This window comes from Cyprinodon tularosa, unplaced genomic scaffold (assembly GCF_016077235.1).
Source record: "Cyprinodon tularosa strain WSP-4 unplaced genomic scaffold, ASM1607723v1 ctg1309, whole genome shotgun sequence".
NCBI lineage: Eukaryota > Metazoa > Chordata > Actinopteri > Cyprinodontiformes > Cyprinodontidae > Cyprinodon > Cyprinodon tularosa.
This window is the reverse complement of record NW_024038125.1, coordinates 144,910-167,688: the sequence shown is the minus strand read 5'-3', so window position 1 is coordinate 167,688 and position 22,779 is coordinate 144,910. Positions and strand designations below refer to the sequence as shown.

The window sequence follows — 22,779 nt, the reverse complement described above, 5'->3', positions numbered from 1 at the left end:
ATTCAACCTGTTATCAGTCCTCTAAGGTGATTCAACCTGTTATCAGTCCTCTAAGGTGATTCAACCTGTTATCAGTCCTCTAAGGTGATTCAACCTGTTATCAGTCCTCTAAGGTGATTCAACCTGTTATCAGTCCTCTAAGGTGATTCAACCTGTTATCAGTCCTCTAAGGTGATTCAACCTGTTATCAGTCCTCTAAGGTGATTCAACCTGTTATCAGTCCTTTAAGGTGATTCAACCTGTTATCAGTCCTCTAAGGTGATTCAACCTGTTATCAGTCCTCTAAGGTGATTCAACCTGTTATCAGTCCTCTAAGGTGATTCAACCTGTTATCAGTCCTCTAAGGTGATTCAACCTGTTATCAGTCCTCTAAGGTGATTCAACCTGTTATCAGTCCTCTAAGGTGATTCAACCTGTTATCAGTCCTCTAAGGTGATTCAACCTGTTATCAGTCCTCTAAGGTGATTCAACCTGTTATCAGTCCTCTAAGGTGATTCAACCTGTTATCAGTCCTCTAAGGTGATTCAACCTGTTATCAGTCCTCTAAGGTGATTCAACCTGTTATCAGTCCTCAAAGGTGATTCAACCTGTTATCAGTCCTTTAAGGTGATTCAACCTGTTATCAGTCCGTATGTTTTCAGGTGGAGCATTTATGGAGTTTTAGGAACTAATTATTCTGCTTTAAATGTCATTTCATTTTCTACCTGGTTTCAGGAATCTTTTTATTTCCATTATTTAAGAACATGCTTAATATTTAATGTTTGATTTAATCATGCTGTTGCTATAAAAAATAACACTTTTATGTTAAATACACTGCATAATAGTTTGTTTATTTTATTACCTTTATTGATAGTAGATAATGCCACTGATGGTGGTCAGAGGAACCGGTGGAGCCAGTGTACGGCAGCCTCACCTCTGTCATGTAATATGATCCAGAATGTGGTTTGTCACCATCAGTGTGTGAGTGAATGGGTGAATGACTGAATGTAGTGTAAAGCGCTTTGGTCAAGTCCTCTGAGTTGAAACAGTACTATATAAGTACAGGCCATTTACCATTTTACAGATAAATAAAACTGTAATAAAACAGCTTTAGCAGATCTACAATAAGTTTATAGCAGGTGTGAATGACCTGATCATCTGGCTGTAATTCATAGTATCAGAAAAGGGCCCCAACATCTAATTTTGCTTAGGGCCCCATAGAGGATAGGCCAGCCCTGGTTAAGTGACAGCTGCACACATGGTTTGTGAGATATCAGGGATTTATTTGTTTGCTGCAAGAATTTCTTCATAATATAATCTTTTATTTGGACAGCAGCACAAACTCTTTGTGCATAAAAAACTGGTTGGATACAGGAAATACCTCTTGACATTGACACCTGTGTTAAAAAGAAATGTCAGAAATCGTTCTTTTTCTTTGTTTTTTTCTAATAATTTTTTCTATCTTTGTCTCTTTATTCAGAGGTTGTTGGTCGATGTCAACGTGACCTTAAAGCGTCTCTGAAGAAGGAGTTTGAACGTGTCTCTGAAGGTGTTGCTAAAGCTGGAAAGCAAACCTTTCTAAATGAGATCTACACAGAGCTTTACATCACAAAGGGAAAAACTACTAAGGTCAATGATGAACATGAGGTCAGAAGGATTGAAGCAGCATCCTGGAAACAGAACAGACCAGGAGAAACAATCAGATCACAAGACCTATTCAAATCACCAGAAGGAAGGAGTCAGATCAGAACCGTGATGACGATGGGCGTGGCTGGCTTCGGGAAAACATTCTTAACACAGAAGTTCACTCTGGACTGGGCTGAAGGCAGAACCAACCAGAACATCCAGTTCATATTTCCATTCACCTTCAGACAGCTGAATGTTCTGAAAGAGGAAAAGTTCAGCCTGGTGGAACTGATTCATAAACACTTTAAGCCAAACAGAGACGAAAGGATCCAAAGCTTTGAAAACTTCCAGGTTCTGTTCATCTTTGATGGTCTGGATTAGAGTCGACTTTCTCTCCACCATGATGAGATCCTGACTGATGTTACAGAGTACGCCTCAGTGGATGTTCTGCTGACTAACCTCATCAGAGGGAAACTGCTTTCAAAGGCTCTCCTCTGGATAACCACAAGACCCGCTGCAGCCAATCAGATCCCTCCTGAGTTTGTTGGCATGGTAACAGAGGTCAGAGGGTTCACCGACCCACAGAAGGAGGAGTACTTCAGGAAGAGGTTGAGAAATAAAGAGAAGGCCAGCGAGATCATCTCCCACATTAAAAGATTAAAAAGTCTCTTCATTATGTGTCACATTCCCGTCTTCTGCTGGATCACTGCTGATGTTCTGGAGGGTTTATTGGAGAGCAGAGATGGAGGAGAGCTGCCAAAGACCCTGACTGGGATGTACATCCGCTTCCTGATGCTTCAGATCGAACGGAAAAAGATCAAGTATGATGGAAGACAGAAGACAGAGTCCCCATGGACTCCAGAGAACATCAAGATGGTTCAGTCTCTGGGGAAACTGGCCTTTGAACAGCTGCTGGAGGGAAACCTGATCTTCTATAAACCAGACCTGGAAAAGTGTGGCATCAACATCAAAGATGCTTCAATGCTCTCAGGACTGTTCACTGAGATGTTTAAAGAGGAGAGAGGGATGGACGACACCTCAGTCTACTCCTTCGTTCATCTGAGCTTCCAGGAGTTTCTGGCTGCGGTCTACATGCTCCACTGCTTCACCAGCAGGAACACAGAGGTGGTGGAGAACTTCCTGGGAGAAAAATACAGAGAAACATCTCTGGAGGACTTCATGAAGAAAGTCATGGAGAAATCCCTCAGGAGTAAAAATGGCCACCTGGACCTGTTTGCTCGCTTCCTTCATGGCCTCTCTGTGGAGTCCAACCACAAACTCTTAGGCTTTCTACTGGGTCAGATGGAGATAGGTCCAGAAACCATCCAGAGAGTCATCAACAACATGAAGGAGATGAACACTGATAAAGATGTATCTCCTGATAGAAGCATCAACATCTTCCACTGTTGTCTGTAGATGCAGGACCTCTCAGTTTATCAGTGTCATGGTCTTGGTTCTGCTGTTCTTTACTTTGCTCCTAGTCCTAGTTTCTGTCAGATCCTCCCAAAGCTCTGAGAACTCTGCTTCCAGAGTTTGGAACCATTTTCCTCATCAACACTTCATCTGCAGCCTTTGTTGAAGCTGTTAGATGTCCTCCATAAAGACCTGTAGAGACATGAGCTTTAACCCTTTAGACATTCCAGCCTCCTCTAATTACTGGGAGAACTTTCACTGCTTTCACATGAAAAATGCTGCTTGACCCAAACGCTCTGTCTCCTCCCAGAGGTTTGGGCCTTGATGTGGAGAGCAGATGTTCATCAGATGATGACATCACTGTTTGCTCATCATGTTTTAGTCTGTGTTTATCATCCAGATTGTCTGATTTCATTAGAACTGACTTTATTTCTCCTCTAATCACAGACTTGGTGGCTGTTCTCTCAATGAGGCTGAAAGTGAAATTGTGGCCTCAGCTCTGAAGTCCAACCTTCATCTGACTGAAGTGATAATAGGTCATATATGGGGAACCTTTGGAGACTCTGGAATGAAGCATCTGTGTGAGATACTGGAGAGTTCGATCTGCAAAGTGAAGAAACTGAAGTGAGTTTTCTCTGTTTATTCAAACATCATCAAATATTGAACTTTATTTTCCTGCTCTTAAAACTTTTAAAATGTTTTGTGGTGATTTAAAACAAATGAGTAGATTCAGTGAAATGATAGTAATGAAGATGTTTCAGTTTGTTTTGGGAAAGATTCAAATGGTTAGACGAGATAAGATGGCTTTATTTCTCATTTCTTATCCATATTTTTACATCTAGAAATGTGTTTGGTTCCTCTGGAGTAGAACCAGAACCACAAACATGTTGGAACAATTATAATGAAAAATAATGTTTAAGAAGACGACAATGAAAGCTTAAAAACACTAAAACACTGATGGCAGCAGCAGGTTCCTCCTCCTCAGCTTTGTCCTGAAGCTGCTGTTCTGTTGGACCGGGTCAGAGAGAACCTGTCGTCTTTAATCTGACAGCTGGCAGAGAGGGTTGGAGCCATGTCTCTGTGAGCCAATGATGCTTCATCAGGGGACTCATCAGGAACCTTAGAGCTGATTCAGAGTTCCTCCATCTTGGTTCTGATGATCTGATATGACCCAATATTATGGGTGGTAAAGGAGACCTGTGTCCTCACTGCAGCAAACATCTGATCCTCCTCTCCAGCCTCTCCTCTGTGGCTGGTGTCCTTCCTCTATTGGGATGACTGAATGTCAGCAGGCAGATGGACGGCCTTTAAAATAGAAGCCACAACTTTAGAGCTTAGATTTCTGTCTATGGATATTATATGTAAATATACTGGAGTTGTAACAGGCAGCCCGGGCCACAGGCGGCTACGCTCTACCCCTTCTATTCATTCTAGCTAATCTGATTTGTTTAATTCCATTTGGAGAGCGAGATCATCTGTGGTAGCAGCACTAGACATCTTCCAGGCATGGGAGTAAAACTAGCAGCAGTTCAGCAGACAGGAAGAATGAATGGTAGCTGGCGTGCGCTGATGACGGCATACTCACTCTGCCTTGTTTTTAAAAAATATAAATATAAAAATATAACAGCAGATGTCTGGAGGACAGTGATTGGCCTACATGTTATGAATGCTGGCATACCATAAAGAATAAATGATGAACAGTTTAGTTTGTGCCTTCAACTCGTTTTCCATAGGAAGACGTTACTTGGATATAACCTAACAGAATATCTTCAGAACGGCTCCAAATGACACTAAACTCATATGGGTGAGTAGAACATGATGGAATAATGTAAAATGAACGGCCCAATGTAAAAAAAATTAAGTTCCCCTTCAACAATGAAGAGAAGCCAGGATAGGAGAGATATGATCTCTCTTTTTAATTTTCATCAGAACTCTGGCTGCAGCATTTTGGATCAGCTGAAGGCTTTTAACTACAGTTTGTGGACTTCCTGATAGTAAAGAATTACAATAGTCCAGCCTTGAAGTAACAAATGCATGGACTAGTTTCTCAGCATCACCCCTGGACAGGAGATTGCTCATTTTTGCTATATTCTGCAGATAAGATGTCCTGGCTCCTGTCAGTTTTTATTAGTGTCCCCCTTGTGGTGTTTCTATGTTACTGCAGTTCTAATGACCAGGCTTTTCCAGTGTTCATACATACAGCACTTCATGCTACACCACAGGTTAAGTTGTCTAAATCTTGGAGCGGAACCAACAGTGAGTATATGCATAGTCGCTTCTTGTAGTTGTTTCTTACCCCTCTGTATTATTTTAGATTGTTTGAGGGAGCTCTTTTTTAAGTTTAAACTAGGGCTGCAACAACGAATCAATAAAATTGATAAAAATCGACTTTTAAAAGCATTGGTAAAGAATTTCATCATCGATTAGTTGTGACGCGCGATTAATGCCTCATCCGCCGCCGTCATCATCACATCCACTTGACTGAAACGGGGGAAGAAAAAAAAATACGGCAGCGCTGCAGGTGCAGTATTGCCAACTCAGCGACTTTGTCGCCATATTCAGCGATTTTTCAGACCCCTCCAGCACTATTTTTCAAATAGCGACAAATCTGGCAACTTTTTACGGTGTCACTGGCGGCTTTTGGAGACTTTTACGTGAAAGCATGTATCGTTCCTCCAGCAGCAGCTGCTGCCAGGGGGCGCCTCCCCCATCCCAACCCCGTCCAGACTGCAAATGAAGCGCGCATGCGCCGGGATTGACGGCGCAAATTTATCACAATAATTAAAATAGCCTGCGCTTTGTAAAGTGAAAAAAGTCGTAACATGCAACTTCTGTAAAAACAATTTAACATGGCGCGGAACCACCGCTGTTATGATGCAGCACCTGAAAAGGAAACACGTTGGAGCCTTCGATGGCAGTGAAGAGAGCTGATCAGCAGGGTGAGCGGCCATGTTTGTTTGGTTTTAAAGTGGGGAAACGTAACGTTAGTTTCTCAGGTAGCTCATCTGATGCTTTCCTTACCGTGTTAGTAGGTTACAGACAGTGATAAGGTTGGCTACTTATTTTACTTTTAATTTCATTTGAATTAGCTTAAGCAGCGTTTATATTTTCTTTATAAATAAATTAACTTGCAAATTATGAGGGCAAGGCTTTTAAAGTTTAAATCTTCTGGCAAAGATAAAGTAAAGAAGATCCTGCAATTTATGGAAGTAAAGCAGAATTAAATCCAGCAAGATCAGTAATATGTCAATTAATTATCTGCCACATTCCCATGTAAATATCTGTCTTTGGAGGATGTGTTTTTTAGCACCCCTAGTTCTCTCATTTTTATTCCAAATACAATTTATAATTTGAATCACAGGCTGTTTTTATCTCTATGGTTCAGTATTTTCTCAAGTAGCAACTTTAACTGCTATACTTTCCTGTCTTAAAAGGCAGAACTCTTGTAGTCTTAAAAAAACTAATTTGTGGAAATGGGGGGGGGCGGCATTGTTTGAGCCGCTTAGGGCAGGGGTTTTCAAAGTATGAAAGGGTGAGCCCCCCTCCAGGGAGCACTATGCCTGCTGCGCCATCCCCCCCCCCCCCCCCCCCCCCAAAAGTAATCAACCCACACACAAACAAATGCCACTACAAAACACCTTGTAACTGCTTATAGAACCTTTTAAAGTTTTTTAAAAATCATCTTTTAAAATGACACTTTATCTGAATGAAATTTAACACATCAACATTTGAAAACATTTCCTCCCATTTTTATTATTTTATCGGGGCCTTTGTATGGCAAATACGCCCTTTTTTCATTTTTCTAATGATAAGAACAACCCCAAACTCATTTTTCAACAGTTTTCTCAAACAAAAGTTACATCTGAGATTCTGAGTTTAATGTTTGAGATACCAACAGTGTTTTCACATCTTAACAAAAACATTTTTATCAGATCTTCATTGAGAGCTGTGGAAATTCAGTCCCTACTGACAGCCAAAAGTGCGCAAGTGACACGTCACTCATCCTCTGTTTCAAGTCCATGTCACAGCTCAGCTCAGCCAGAGCCTCTTCCTTTCCTGCTGAAAGTCCATCTTTGAGTGTCACGGGGAAGGAAAATGGGTTTCTCACCCACTGGTTTGCCATTGTCTCCTTTCCAAACTGCTCACGCATCCCCTCCAAATGCGCGCAGACAGCCTGCTGTAAAAACTCCACCTTCAGCCCCGCTCTGGCCAAAACATCCTCTAAGATGGGAAACATTTCCACTGATCCCCGCTGCACACGCCCACCCCACAGTTCCAACTTTGTCCTAAATCCATATTTATTTTTTCCCTAGCACCGCGCCTCCCCTAAGGTGCTCTGGCACCCCCCAGTGGAGGCGCGCCTCACACTTTGAAAACCGCCGCCTTAGGGGCTTTAAAAACATAAATGCCTGTCTTTTTTGCGCTTTATGAAACAAAGTAGCCTATATTTTGTGGATGTACAGCTACATTTCTCATGTAGTTTTAACACAAACATTTATTTTTCATATTGCAACAGTACAGTTAATGAGCAACCTGTACTTGTGTGCTTGATTGTTCTGTCTAAAATGTTTATTTTGGAATAAAGAGGTTAATATAAAAAGTATTTTTTGTCCGATTCATCGATTAATTTAAAAGATAATCGGCCGATTCATCGATTTTTAAAATAATTGTTAGTTGCAGCCCTAGTTTAAACCCTGCTAACAATGCTAGCGCTAATCGCGAAGCTAATCACTAGCATGAGGCTAGTCAGGATGCTAATTTCAGTTCATTTTTGACCTTCATATTTGTTGTATTGTTGAATTTGCTGCATTTTTCTTTACAGTTCTGTCTTGTGTGTTTAATAGAATGAGAACTGTTAAATCTAAATTGTAACACACTGTATATCTCATTTGTATTGCAGTTTAAAAAAAACAACTGAGAAGATTCAGTAAGACAGCCTCAATCACAGCTACTGGCTTTCTAGTTTGTTCGCTATCTGTCAGCCAGGACAGAATATAAGAGAAGGAAATTCTAGAAACCTCTTTTATATGGCATTTAAATGACAGGTCCTGATCAAAAATAACATCAAGATTTTTTTACTTTATCATCTGAAATCAGTTTAATCTCATCCTAATGAAGTGACTGATGTTGTCGGGAAATTTAGATTTCTCTTCTATTGTATATTAATTTATCCTATTTACTCACTATAAAAGTTTTCTCTCTTCACTCTGTGTACTCCGACGTCGAGAATCAAGAATCCACCTTTCGTATTCCATTTTCAGAGTTTTTTAAAGTGTTTAACAGAGACGTTAGCACCTCGACGTCGGAGTACACAGAGTGAAGCGAAAAGACTACAACTGTGTAAACAGGCCCCATTTCCGTTTCCGGTGGCAGCGGAATATTGACTATTCCAACAGAACTCAATGGGATTTACAAAATGCTAAATAAAACACTACAGGAACGTTTTTTCTTTACGAAACTTTTTTTGGAACGTCATTGAACAGCGCTGACGACCCGGTGAGTAGCATATTTTAAAAAAAGAACGTTTAAGGTTGTTTTAAGGACATTATCGGACATGCTCTATGCAAGCCATTCTGAAGCAGCCAGGGGGGGATTCTGCATGAGCCAAAAAGCAGAGACAGGAGCAATTGTCAAAATTTTGGTGTCGATCATTCGATTTCATCCTGAACACTACAGAAAATGGGCTTAAAGTGTTAAAAAGTGAACTTCTCCTTTAAATCTAATGTATCAGGAAGGATGGTAGTTGAAATTAAACGGTTGAAAAGAAATAGCATATTTTCACGACCATAACGCGCACTGTACTAAAAGCCGCAGTCTCAGTTATGTGTGCCATTTCTGCATTTAACACACATATAAGGCGCAATGGACTATAGGGCACCTGTTTTATATACAGGTACATGTCCTCTACTACGTTTAAATACCTCTACTGCGTATTTAAAAATACAGCGGGGGCAAAACTGAGTATGACTGTGCTTTATTCATGTATTTATTACAAAGTATTATTCAAACCTGGGAGCTGGCCATGAGACAGACACATCGCAGATGACAGAGCGCTGTGATCACTCATAAATTAACTTAAAATCCTGAAACCTGCCGACGGAATATGTTCGCTTTTATTAACGGTATCCTGGTGCCTGCTGTTTAAATTATTTAGATGAAAAACACCTGCCAGCCACCGCGGTAACCCGGTCTAGAGGCTGCTGTTGAAGGGATTCCTACTGTCGGCGCACCGCTGGTATGTGGGGGTCTGAGCGCCTCCGACAGAAATAGTGTAGGCACGATGATAATCTGGATGAACTGACTGCAATTATGAAGTTTTCAGGTGGCCTTTCCCACTTAAAAACATATTAAAACTACTTTATTCCCACTGATCACAGCAAATATAGCTGCAAGATTTAGATTATTTAGATGAAAAAACACCTGCCAGCCACCGCGGTGAAACCGAAGGAGACCCGGCCCAGAGGCTGCTGTTGAAGGGATTCCTACTGTCGGCGCACCGCTGGTATGTGGGGGTCTGAGCGCCTCCGACAGAAATAGTATAGGCACGATGATAATCTGGATGAACTGACTGCAATTATGAAGTTTTCAGGTGGCCTTTCTCACTTAAAAACATATTAAAACTACTTTATTCCCACTGATCACAGCAAATATAGCTGCAAGATTTAGATTATTTAGATGAAAAAACACCTGCCAGCCACCGCGGTGAAACCGAAGGAGACCCGGCCCAGAGGCTGCTGTTGAAGGGATTCCTACTGTCGGCGCACCGCTGGTATGTGGGGGTCTGAGCGCCTCCGACAGAAATAGTATAGGCACGATGATAATCTGGATGAACTGACTGCAATTATTACGTTTTCAGGTGGACTTTCTCACTTAAAAACATATTAAAACTACTTTATTCCCACTGATCACAGCAAATATAGCTGCAAGATTTAGATTATTTAGATGAAAAAACACCTGCCAGCCGCCGCGGTGAAGAGGAGGAGACCCGCCCAGAGGCTGCTGTTGAAGGGATTCCTACTGTCAGCGCACCGCTGGTATGTGGGGGTCTGAGCGCCTCCGACAGAAATAGTATAGGCAGGATGATAATCTGGATGAACTGACTGCAATTATTACGTTTTCAGGTGGACTTTCTCACTTAAAAACATATTAAAACTACTTTATTCCCACTGATCACAGCAAATATAGCTGCAAGATTTAGATTATTTAGATGAAAAACGCCTACCAGCCGCCGCGGTGAACCCGGAGACGACCCGGTGTTGTGCGAAAAAGTGAGCAGCCCACTGAGCGATAGCGTAAACCTGCTTTTCTCTGGATTAAACGGTCATGACATGAAGATCCACACAGTTGCATTATAATATAGGCCTAATTAAATTATAATATAGGCCTAATTAAAGATTCGAAAGCTTAACGTTTGTCACATAACGGCAGTTACGTGATAGACATGTTCTATACTCGGTCTGATGACTTTGTGTAGCCCGGACATTGGAGACTACACTACAATAAATATGATTTACTGGAGGGTTTTCCATAAAGATATAATACCTTTTGCAACGATCCTCATGGCTCTGCATTGTTTTTTATCTGATCTGGCCGTATATAGCACGACTTTCCCATGTTTCTATGTGTTTTGCAGTTTTCAATCAGTTTTCACCTGTCAAAAATTGATTGAAGGCACAGTATAGTCACTCAAAGGTTATTTCTACCTAAATATGACTAGATTTCCTTCAGGAGATGCATGATTTAAAGATCTGAGCTCACAAAACAGCTTGGAACTCTTTTAAAGGACCATTACAACACAAAATAGCCATTTTGAATTGCAAAAAATGTATTAAAGCCCAAATACTGTCATTCAAAGGGGATATCTGCCCAAATATGACTTGATTTCATTCAGAAGCATCTTATTTTAAATAGAACAAGTCCTTTTTAGGCAAAAATCACCTTTCTTCAACCAAATTTGGCCTTTAATCAATTTATAGCAGGGCGTTTTGACCAGCCGACTTGCTAGAAACTGATTAAAGCCCAAATACTCTCATTTAAAGGGGATATCTGCCCAAATATGACTTGATTTCATTCAGAAGCATCTTATTTTAAATAGAACAAGTCCTTTTTAGGCAAAATTTTTGGCAGGTCAAAATGGCTTTTTAGTGTGGTAAAGAGTTCCAAGCTATTTTGTGAGCTCAGATCTTTAAATTATGGAGGTTCTGCAAAAGTTATCATATCTTTATTGAAAACCCTCCAGTAAATCATATTTATTGTAGTGTAGTCTCCAATGTCAGGGCTACACAAAGTCATCAGACCGAGTATAGAACATGTCTATCACGTAACTGCCGTTATGTGACAAACGTTAAGCTTTCGAATCTTTAATTAGGCCTATATTATAATTCAATTAGGCCTATATTATAATGCAACTGTGTGTATCTGCATGTCATGAACGTTTAATCCAGAGAAAAGCAGGTTTACGCTATCGCTCAGAGGGCTGCGGTGCGCGCCCCCGCGAGCGCAATCAGATTCTCGCAGACATTCACTTTTTCGCATGACACCGGTCCAGAGGCTGCTGTTGCATTAAGTTTTCAGGTAGAAAAATAGAGCGGGAGCAAAACTGAGTATAATTGTGCTTTATTCATGTATTTATTACAAAGTATTAATCAAACCCATCAAAGTCATCATCCTCTGTTCCTAAATTAAACAGCTGCGCTAAATCAGACATGCTAATTTCCCCTTCTTCGCTGTCAGAGTCACTTTCCGTGCAGCGCGGCTCCTTAATGCCGGCTTTTGCGAAAGCTCTAACAACAGTGCCAGCAGACAAGTTAGTCCAAGCATCAACAATCCATCTGCAAACGGTGGCGTAACTTGCCCGGCGCTGCCTTCCACTTATAGTGAAACTGTGGTCTCCGTCGGTCATCCATCGCTCCCACGCTGCACGCAGCCTTACTTTGAACGGCCGGTTCACACTGATGTCGAGCGGTTAAAGTTTCTTTGTCAGACCCCCGGGATAACAGCGAGCACAGCGTTTATTTGTTTCACCATGTTTTTCACATCGGCTGTGAGATGGGCACGCATGGAGTCACAGATTAACAGCGATGGTGATGCGTGGAAAAAGCACCTGGTCTCCTCACATACACCTGCCTCAACCCCGCTTTCATCATCTCCTCATCCATCCAGCCCTTTTCATTTGCCTTAATATCATATGTCAACACTCATCAGTGATGCGTCTGTCTCGCTGTCAGCTCCCAGATCAGCTTCTCTGATTGGTTGATGCGGCGCTTCCAGCAACAAAACTTCAATTTTTCCATCTCGAGCAGCAGCAGCGTGTTGGCGGCGCGTCAGATGCTTAAACGCTCCAGACGCAGCGCCTGCTGCTTAAAACGCGCTGCGGGACATTTTGCTGCGCCTATACGTGCGTCAACCATTGACTTTGCATGTAAACTAGCTGCATCCGGTTCACACCGATGTCGAGCGGTTGAATAACAGCGAGCACAGCGTTCATTTGTTTCACCATGTTTTTCACATCAGCTGTGAGGTGGGCATGCATGGAGTCACAGATTAACAGCGATGGTGATAAGTGGAAAAAAAAAACACCTGATCTCCTTACATTTAGCCACTCTTTCATCATCTCCTCAATGAGGTGGTCTCAAAAGTCGCAGTAACAACACACATAGGGCGCACCGCACCAAAGGGCGCGCCGCACATTTTGAGGGAAAAAAAAGACGTTTATGTGCGCCTTATAGTCGTGAAAATACGGTAAAAATGGGGAAAGAAGTGATAGTTTCTCTATAATGCTCAGGTTTGAACAGAAATCTCTACCAGACAACGAGATTGGATATAAATCAATTCACGAGGACGTCCAGCAGGGGGGGGGGGGCATATATACAGGAATCTCATCACCTCTGTCCTGTTTATACTGTGGCTGATCAATCTGTCTTTCAGTTGAATTGTTTTGGACTGGGCTTTATGAAAATGGTGGGTTTTAGGTGTCATGTCAGATCTTTTAGCTTGGTGTAAAGTTTTGCTATTCTCCATTGTAACATCTTTTGGTATAACTGCTTCGATTTCCACTTGATGCTTTTTTACATATTCTGCAGTTCGCTCATGGAAGTTTTCCATTTGTTGTGGTAGGAACAGGTTTTCGTCACTTGTGTCTAAACCAGCAGCAGCGGACTCTAAAACTGCTGCTTCAGCAGCAGCAGCTTCAGCTTCGCTTTCTTTTGCTAAAACATCAAGCTTGGCATCCATTTGGCTTTTTCTACTTTAATTTCAACTTCTCTCTTTGCACATTCAGCTCTTTTTTGAGCTGCTTCAGCTTTTGCTCGTGCAGCTCTAGCTGCTAAGATGACACTTGAGGCAGTCGATCTGCTGGATCTCTTTGAGGCTGTTGATCTGACTTCATACCTTTCATTCTCCATCTTGTGCTGAAGTGACGTGCTGACCGCGCAGGGGTGAGGAGCTCGACACAGGGTGTCCCTTTTCACTGTACTGGCCTCGTAGAACCCAGCTCACTATCCAGGAGTTAAACACCTCCACAAAATAAGTCACCGACGCCAGGATGGGTTTAGACTGTTCTTTATATGGCAGGTGTGAAACTGTAATAAAAAAAATACAGTATACATGAGTGGAAATGAAAAGAAATACAGCAACCATGCTTTAAATGCTAATACTAACCAAATGTATCAACATGAATAACAGAACTAGCTTAAAAACGGCTCCCTTTTATCTTCAAAAACGTGCTTTTAAACAATCTTAATCTTAATCAGAATCCTTAACTTAATCCTTAATCACAAATGTATTGCATACTCACAGGGAATGCCTTTCATGAACTGAAAAATCACAGAAACACGTCAGCCATCAGAGAATTCTCCGCTCTTCTGCTTGCTACACATGACTGATAGAAGTGATGTCATATCCTGTTCAAACCGCAAAGTCAGCCTTCAAAATAAAGCGCATGACACATGTCAGAACAATCAGGCTCTCATGAGATCTTCCTTGGACTATGGGTGCATAGCATATATGGCAGCTGCTAACAGTCATTTGAAAAAACTCGATAGTGAACAAACTCAAGGGTTATGAATATGTTGTGGAGCTTTCAGATCATCTCCTTTAGCTGCTTTACAAGTTGAAACTGGTGAGCTTCCTTTAAGATTAAGAAGATTGAAACTAATGTATATGTATTGGGTAAACCTACAGGGCCATAATTATAATCATCCAACTAAGGCTGTGCTACAGCACTGCTGGGAACATCATACATCTGATTATAATAGCTTTGGATGGATTGGAGACATAAAAGCTCCAAATCTTGGTTTGACTCAGTTTCAGTTTGGCTTTACAGTTCCACAGTCTCCAATTCCACCATGGTTATTCATCGCACCAGAAGTTGATCTGCAATTGGGGGAGTTTAATAAAAAGGGAAAGACTCCAGAATGGCTTGTAGTTAATAATTATTTAGGAAGATTTAAAGATAGTGTAATTATATTTACAGACAGTTCTAAAGATCCAAATAGTGTCAGAACAGGAGCAGCTGTGAATATCCCACTGTCATACTCCCAGTCCTTGGTGCAGGCTGGGTTTGTCCTTTTTTCTCTCTCTCTCTGCAGGGCTGGATGGGCAGGTGCTCCTCATCAGGCTGATTCCCACCCTTTTTAAGGAGCTGGAACCAGGAGGAGGGCGTCAGTTCGTTAATGCTCCAGCGTTGGTACAACTGATCCAGAACCAAGCCTAGCATCTAAGCTTTGCCTGAATCTAACCCTGTCCTCTCTGCTCCCTTCTTGTAGAATCCAGGATCCCAAGCCTAGAAACCACTCCAGAGCCAGTGCTCCCGTTGTCCCCGCAGCATCATCTGCGCCCGACGTGGGGGTTTCCACTCCGGCCCCCGAACCGTTCACTGGAGATCTGAGTAAGTCCAGGAGATTCCTTTTACAATGCTCTCTAGTTTTCAGTCGTTCTCCTCGGTCTTTTCCTGACGACGCCCACAAGATCTCCTATTTAATAGGTCTTTTCCGAGACAGAGCCTTAAAATGGGCTGAGTCTTTTATTGATGAGGAAACAATCCTCGAGTACAGCTATGCCGATTTTCTGGATCACGATCAGCCTCCGGTACAACGTTCTTCCCCCTCAGCTCCTCCCGTGCCTTCCCAAGCCCGGCCCATCCTTAGCCAGCCCACCGAGGAGCCCATGCAGATAGGTAGAGCCCACCTGTCAGCTGAGGAGCGGGATAAGCGCATAAGGGGCCAACTTTGCCTTTACTGCGGCAGTACCGGTCATTTCCGTCTGTCGTGTCCCCTCCGCCCAAAAGACCAGGTCCGCCAGTAACTCTGGGGATACTGGCGGGCGCGTGTATTGAAGACCCCAGTCCTAGGTTTCAGTTAAAGGCCGTTATTAACCTTCAGGACTCTCGCCACCCTGTTTCTGCCTTAGTGGACTCGGGCTCTGAGCAGAATTTAATAGATCCCACTTTGGTTAATCGTTTTCAGATCCCAGTTCGCACGTTACCGTCTCCCATTTCTGTTGCAGGTTTAGATGGCAGTCCTTTAGCTACTATTACCCAACAGACACTTCCTTTTCAGTTTATAACTTCCGGTAATCACCATGAAACCATTTCCTTTTTTGTTTTTCCCACCAAACACTCACCTGTAGTCCTTGGTTACCCTTGGTTGTTAGCTCACAATCCCCATATTAATTGGAGAGAATCCAGAATAGAAACCTGGAGCTCCAGTTGCCTGGCTTCATGTCTTCAGTCAGCTCTTCCTCGTTCTTCGGCCACCCCGTTCTGTCCTGAGGTCCCCCCTGATCTGTCCCTGGTACCCTCTGAGTACCATGACCTAAATCGGGTATTTAGTAAGGATCTGGCTCTCTGTCTTCCTCCCCACCGGCCTTATGACTGTTCCATAGATCTTCTACCAGGGGCTCCGCTGCCATCGGCCCGTCTTTACAAATTATCCCAGTCTGAACAGGGGGCCATGGAGAAATACATTAATGACTCTTTAAATGCAGGCATTATTCGCCCGTCATCCTCACCCCTCGGAGCAGGGTTTTTCTTTGTTGAGAAGAAGGATAAGACCTTACGCCCCTGCATCGATTACCGGGGGTTAAATCAGATTACTATTAAAAACAAATACTCTCTTCCCCTCCTGGCATCAGCCTTCGATACGGTTCGGGGAGCCACGGTGTTCACTAAACTGGACCTTCGCAATGCTTATCACTTGGTCCGGATTCGAGAGGGGGATGAGTGGAAGACGGCGTTCAAGACCCCCATCGGCCACTTTGAGTATTTGGTCATGCCATTTGGTTTGACCAACGCCCCTGCTGTTTTCCAGGCTCTCATAAACGACACTCTCAGAGACTTCATTAATCAATTTGTCTTTGTGTACATTGATGATATACTTATTTTTTCAAAGGATCCCCAACAACATAAGCAGCATGTCCGTTTGATCCTACAGCGCCTCCTGGAAAATCGACTCTTCGTAAAAGCAGAAAAATTTGAGTTCCACCAGGAATCCATCAGCTTCCTCGGTTTCATCTTTGAGGGTGGACAGGTGAAGACGGATCCAAGAAAGGTCAAAGCAGTTACTGATTGGCCCACTCCCACGTCCCGAAAGCAACTTCAGCGCTTCCTCGGGTTTGCAAACTTCTATAGAGTGTTCATCAAGAACTACAGTGTCATTGCTTCCCCTCTTACAGCTCTCACTTCAACCAAAAGGACGTTCCTGTGGTCATCAGAAGCAGATCAGGCCTTCAGACTCCTTAAGGCAGTGGTTCCCAAAGTGTGGGGCGCGCCCCCTAGGGGGGGCGCAATGCCATTGCAGGGGGAGCGCGGGAAGCGGTATGGATGAATGAAGAAAAAAAACAAAAAAAAAACAGCGCTTGCTTGACTGAGCATAATGCACAGTTGTGACACTGCAACCCAGATTTGAGAAGATCTACAGCAAAAAACAGGCTCACTACAGCCACTGAAAGGATGGGAGGATTAAAGTACAAAGAAAAAACTCAGGGAGCTGTTCAATGTTTTCACTCCATTTTGCACAGAGGCTTTTTTAATGTATAGATTATAGCAAAGTTAAATATTGTTACAAATAAAAAAAAAGAAATATGTTTAAAATAACACAGACAACAAAGAATCCTCTTCTAATCTACATTATAGAACTATGAAAAAAATACAGTTACACAAAAGTGTTCCACTGTAAAGATGGTGTAGTTTGTTTTGTTGCAAACTGAAGTGTGAAATAAACTTCAGTGGAGTTTAAAAACAAAATATGTGTATAGATTTATTATATCTGGTTCAACGCTGTGTGTGCCCAGTTTCTTCTTTTTTTTTTTTTTTTTTGGTGGGGGGTCGGGTGATGGGGTTGGTTGGGGGGGTGATGGGGGGGCGTGGAAATTTTATTGAAATCCAAAGGGGGGCCCAGAAGAAAATCTTTGGGAACCACTGCCTTAAGGAGAGGTTCTCTCAGGCCCCCATCCTCACCTACCCTGACCCACTGGCCCAGTTCACTCTGGAGGTTGACGCCTCAGACACAGGAGTTGGAGCGGTTCTGTCCCAGATGTCAGCCTCCGACAGGAAACTCCATCCCTGCGCCTTCTTCTCTAGACGCATCTCTTCTGCAGAACGAAACTACGACGTAGGAGACCGAGAGCTTCTGGCCATCAAGCTGGCCTTGGAGGAATGGCGCCACTGGCTGGAGGGGACAGAGTTACCCATCATCATTTGGACCGACCACAAGAACCTCTCCTACATCCAGTCCGCCAAACGTCTGAACTCCCGCCAGAGTCGTTGGTCTCTGTTTTTCTCTCGTTTCAACTTCACCATCACTTATCGCCCTGGCTCTAAGAACAGTAAGCCTGATGCCCTGTCCCGGCTATTCTCCTCCTCTGAAGACCCTGGAGATCCAGAAACCATTATCCCTGAGTCCTGTGTTGTGGGAGCTATCTCCTGGGAGCTAGAGAGACAGTTGCAGCAAGCACTGGTGGGCGAACCAGACCCCGGAGGCGGCCCCCCACGAAGACGCTATGTGCCCTCCACAGTCCGCTCCCAAGTTATCCGCTGGGGTCATTCTTCAAAGTTCTCTGGTCATCCTGGCTCTAGTCGTAAAATCACCCTTATCCGGCGGTATTACTGGTGGCCATCACTCAATAAAGATGTTTCTGAATTTGTTTCTGCCTGTCCTGTCTGTGCCAGAAATAAAGGCTCCAGCAAACCACCTACTGGTCTTCTCCAACCCTTACCCAGACCCAGCCGCCCCTGGTCTCACATTGCCTTAGATTTTATCACTGGTCTTCCTCCTTCCAACCACAAAACAGTTATCCTCTCCATCATTGACCGGTTCTCCAAGGCCTGCCACCTGGTGGCGCTGTCCGGACTCCCGTCTGCACATCAGACAGCCCGGCTTCTAATCAGCCACGTCTTCAGACTTCATGGGCTCCCCACTGAGATAGTTTCTGACCGCGGTCCACAGTTCATCTCCAGAGTATGGCGTGACTTTTGTCAGAGTCTGGGAGCTAAGGTCTCGCTCTCTTCTGGATTTCACCCACAGTCCAATGGGCAATGCGAGCGGCTCAACCAGGAAAAATCGAGAACACCCTCCGCTGTCTCTGTTCCCAGAACCCCAACACCTGGAGTCAGCATCTCGCTTGGGTTGAATACGCCCATAATACCCACGTATCCGCGGCCACTGGTTTTTCCCCATTTGAAGCTTCTCTGGGTTACCAGCCATCTCTCCTCCCCACATCCTTCCCTGACTCTGTCCTCCCTTCCGTCAGATCACACCTCTCCCGTTGCCGTAGAATCTGGGACCAGACCCGAGCCGCCCTGGAACGTGCCTCCATCCGTGTCAAGGCGTTTGCAGATCGCAAACGCCTTCCTGCACCCGCTTACTTGCCGGGACAGGAGGTTTGGCTCTCCTCTAAGGACTTCCCACTGAAGGCAGTTTCCAGAAAGATGGCTCCCCGGTTTCTCGGTCCATTTAAGATTGACCAGGTCATCAGCCCATCAGCAGTCCGTCTCAAACTCCCTCCACATCTTCGTGTACACCCCACCTTCCATGTTTCCCAGATTAAGCCTGTTTCCTCCAGCCGACTGCCCTCCTGCCGAGCCCCCTCCACCCGCCCGGGTTGTGGATGGTCACCCCGCCTTCACAGTCCGCAAGATTGTTGCCTCTAGACGCCGTGGTCGAGGCCACCAGTTCCTGGTGGATTGGGCGGGTTATGGCCCTGAGGAACGCTCCTGGGTTCCCTGCTCTTTTGTTCTTGACCCTTCTCTTATTACAGAGTTCGAGTCTTCTTCATCCGGACGGCCGCCAGGGGGCGTCCGTTAAAGGGGGGGTGCTGTCATACTCCCAGTCCTTGGTGCAGGCTGGGTTTGTCCTTTTTTCTCTCTCTCTCTGCAGGGCTGGATGGGCAGGTGCTCCTCATCAGGCTGATTCCCACCCTTTTTAAGGAGCTGGAACCAGGAGGAGGGCGTCAGTTCGTTAATGCTCCAGCGTTGGTACAACTGATCCAGAACCAAGCCTAGCATCTAAGCTTTGCCTGAATCTAACCCTGTCCTCTCTGCTCCCTTCTTGTAGAATCCAGGATCCCAAGCCTAGAAACCACTCCAGAGACCTCTGCGCTTTGGACCCCCGTTAGAGGCGTTTTCAGTCAGCCTCTAGGAACCAGTGAGGCTTCTGGCCTCAGAACCAAAGAAGCCCTCCTGCCTGAGCTCACCTGCCTGTCCACCCTCAGACACCACCATCTGGTCTCACCAATCGGACCTGCACCAATAGACTGGACCACTGGACACCATCCTCCCAAACAGACGCCAAGCCTTCCTCTCTGTGAGTCTCACACATCCCTCACTCCTCTACCTGCACCGAACTGTTTCTCACCTGTCACCAAACCTCTTCCAGCAGTATCCTGATAGCCCTGCCTGCCGGACTCCTCTCTGTACACCACAAAACTTCAATAAAACCCTTAACTGATCATTGCCTCCGTTATTGCTCCTACTCAGAGTCTGAAAACCCAAACATGACACCCACACCATAAAGTCATGATTAAAAGGAGAACAACAGATTATCTAGCAGTTTTTTACAGGTGAATTAATTATGATAGCTTTAGAATGGTTGCTTGATGAAAATGTTAAAGAAGGAAATAATTATATTATTGCATCAGATAGTCAAGCTGCATTATTAAGTATCAAATCTGTCAAGTCTTGTAGATTAGATTTGTTATTAGATAAATATAAACTATTAAATCAGCTTCATAATAAGAATATTTTTGTTCGATTTGTCTGGATTCCTGCTCATGTAGGGATTGAAGGAAATGAAGAAGTAGATATATTGGCTAAACAGGCCTTAAAATCAGATATTAACTTAAGTGTTCCTTTAAGCAAAAGTCAGGGTAAATCTATAATTCAAAATAAAATCTGTAAGATTTGGCAGGAACAATGGGATAATCATGACACTGGTAGAGATCCATATAAAATTCAGAAGACTGTGGGGGTAAGAGTTGTACAAAAGGAAGGCAGAAAGAAGAGGTAATATCTCCACTTAGAATTGGTCATACTGGACTTAAAGCTACAGTGTGTAATAATTACAGGGATATACAGTCAGAAATGTAATATATTATACATAACTATGTTATTTATCATCATCTACGAGCTCAGCCTCTTAACCTTAATATTTGCGTTGCCTTAGAATTCGTTATTTATAATTACATAGGAGCGGGTCTCGCAGCCATGGAGGCAGACATCTTTGCGCTACGGCAGCGCAGAGCCAACAAACTAGCGATTGCGAGATCGCCCATTACGCTCGAAAGTAACTACGGCAAGTTGAGAGAGATGAACTGAGACGGTACTGAACAATAGATGGCAGTATTAAAATTATCTATGTAAACAAATCTCATCACTTGAGAAGGTAGGTGATGCGGACGTCGTGGAAGACATTTTGTCCCGTAACGCTCGCCGTACTGTTGGGGGGGAGAAGCGGCGGGGGGGAGATGTTCATGTTGCTGCGGTCTGCAGTCTGGATGTTAGATGTCGCTGAAAATTACACACTGTAGCTTTAATATTTCTCTTTTCAGAATAGGGAAACATGACACAGGGACTTGCAATCACTGTAATCAGATAGAAACATTGGATCATGTATTAATGGAATGTAATAAGTATTCACAGGAACATCAGCATTTAAAGTTAACACTAAATAGAGAAAAAATTGGATTTTCAATGATAAACCTTCTAGGAAATGGATCTAAATTTACTAAAAATTAGTTAATTAGATTTTTAAAAAACACTGGATTATTTTATCGTATTTAAATCAAGAATATAAGTGCTTATTCATAAAATTGAGGTATGAATTAATAACTTCCCTCTGACATCATTGATAACAACACTCCATTCTGGTAGGTGTCGGTAAATGCACCTTAAGTTGGTTGCCATCCGCCAATAAAAAACACAAGAAGAAGAACGTCAAATGGCCTGCCATAGCAGGAGCAGTTAGTTGGTGTGAAAGTGAGTTAGCTCAGACTTGTTTTCAGGAGAAGTTTAATATCCAGTCTGCAGGTTAGCGGGACACAGTAGATTTTGAAGGAGAAGCTGTTGGGCTGTGTGTTTGTTTTCTTTGTTGCTGGATGAACTTGAGAGTTAGAGTGAAGCTAAGCTAGCTGTTCACTAACATGGACTACTGGAAGCTGCTGTTTGGCTGCTAGAGTGGAACTTGAAGGGCTACAGAAGATCGTTAGTGGACTGGAAAATGAGAGACGGACTCCAGATAGTCACTCTGAGGGCCCTCATCGCTCCCAGAGGGCCTCTGGCCTAGTGGGAACTGAGGGCCAGTAATCTGGGACTTTAGCTTTCAGTCTAATGATTTTTTTTTACATTTTATTCATTAATTTTCTATTATTTTAGTTTTAACCTGCCTCTCCAGTTGCTTCAACATGTCTTTTATTCTTTATTCAGATTGAGGAGCTGCAGGTTTTTAGAGATCAGCTGGGCTTCTCTGGGCTCAGTTCTGAAGTCCAACCCCTCCCATCTGACAGAACTGGACCTGATCGACAACGACCTGTTTGATGGTGGAGTGGAGCAGCTCTGTGGTTTTCTCCAGTCTCCCCTCTGCAAACTACAGACATTGAGGTCAGTCACCATGTTTTAGTTAAGTGCTGATATTTCTGATGGTAAATATGTGTTGACTCTAAACTGCAGACATATGGCTGATTAAGGGGCGTAGGTTTGATTCCAGCTTTGGTAGGGACACTACTGGTCTTTAGTTTCATTGGTCTGATGTCATTGGTCCTATGCAGAAATATGCATGCTCTTTTTTATGCTTGACGTTAAAATCAGGGCGCATTTCATTTAAAGAGAAAAGCTGCATTTTTTGCTACATTTATCCTTATTTTATAATCACTACTCACTCTAGATGCTGTTTATCAATGTTTGAAGCATCAGCGGCTCTGATGAATGAGGAATTAGGATTTTTTCCACTTTGAAAGGGGTTTCATTTGAACTCACCAGCGACTCAGACAGTAGGTTAATACGTGTCTATTTAACCAAATATAGTCTAAATATGTCTGTTATATGTGGATTTATCCTGTATTTTTTTTTGAAGATATAGAATTGTGCCGAGGTAAACCCCACTCTTATTTTTTATCTGATATGCTCTCTCTGTATCAAGCAAAATAATACATTCAAGGGACAGCAAATAAATACTGTATTTGCATGAGTACTGGAACTATAAGAGGAACTGACACTGAGCTTTTAAAATATTAACTTAAAGGAAGGCAGTCAGCTGCTAACACACGCAGACT

At 43.3% G+C, this 22,779-nt stretch overlaps 1 pseudogene; it reads left to right on the top strand.

The window, feature by feature from the left end:
• Positions 1 to 1,459: 1,459 nt before the first annotated feature.
• Positions 1,460 to 22,779, top strand: part of LOC119778246 — a 99,893-nt pseudogene continuing 78,573 nt past the window's right edge.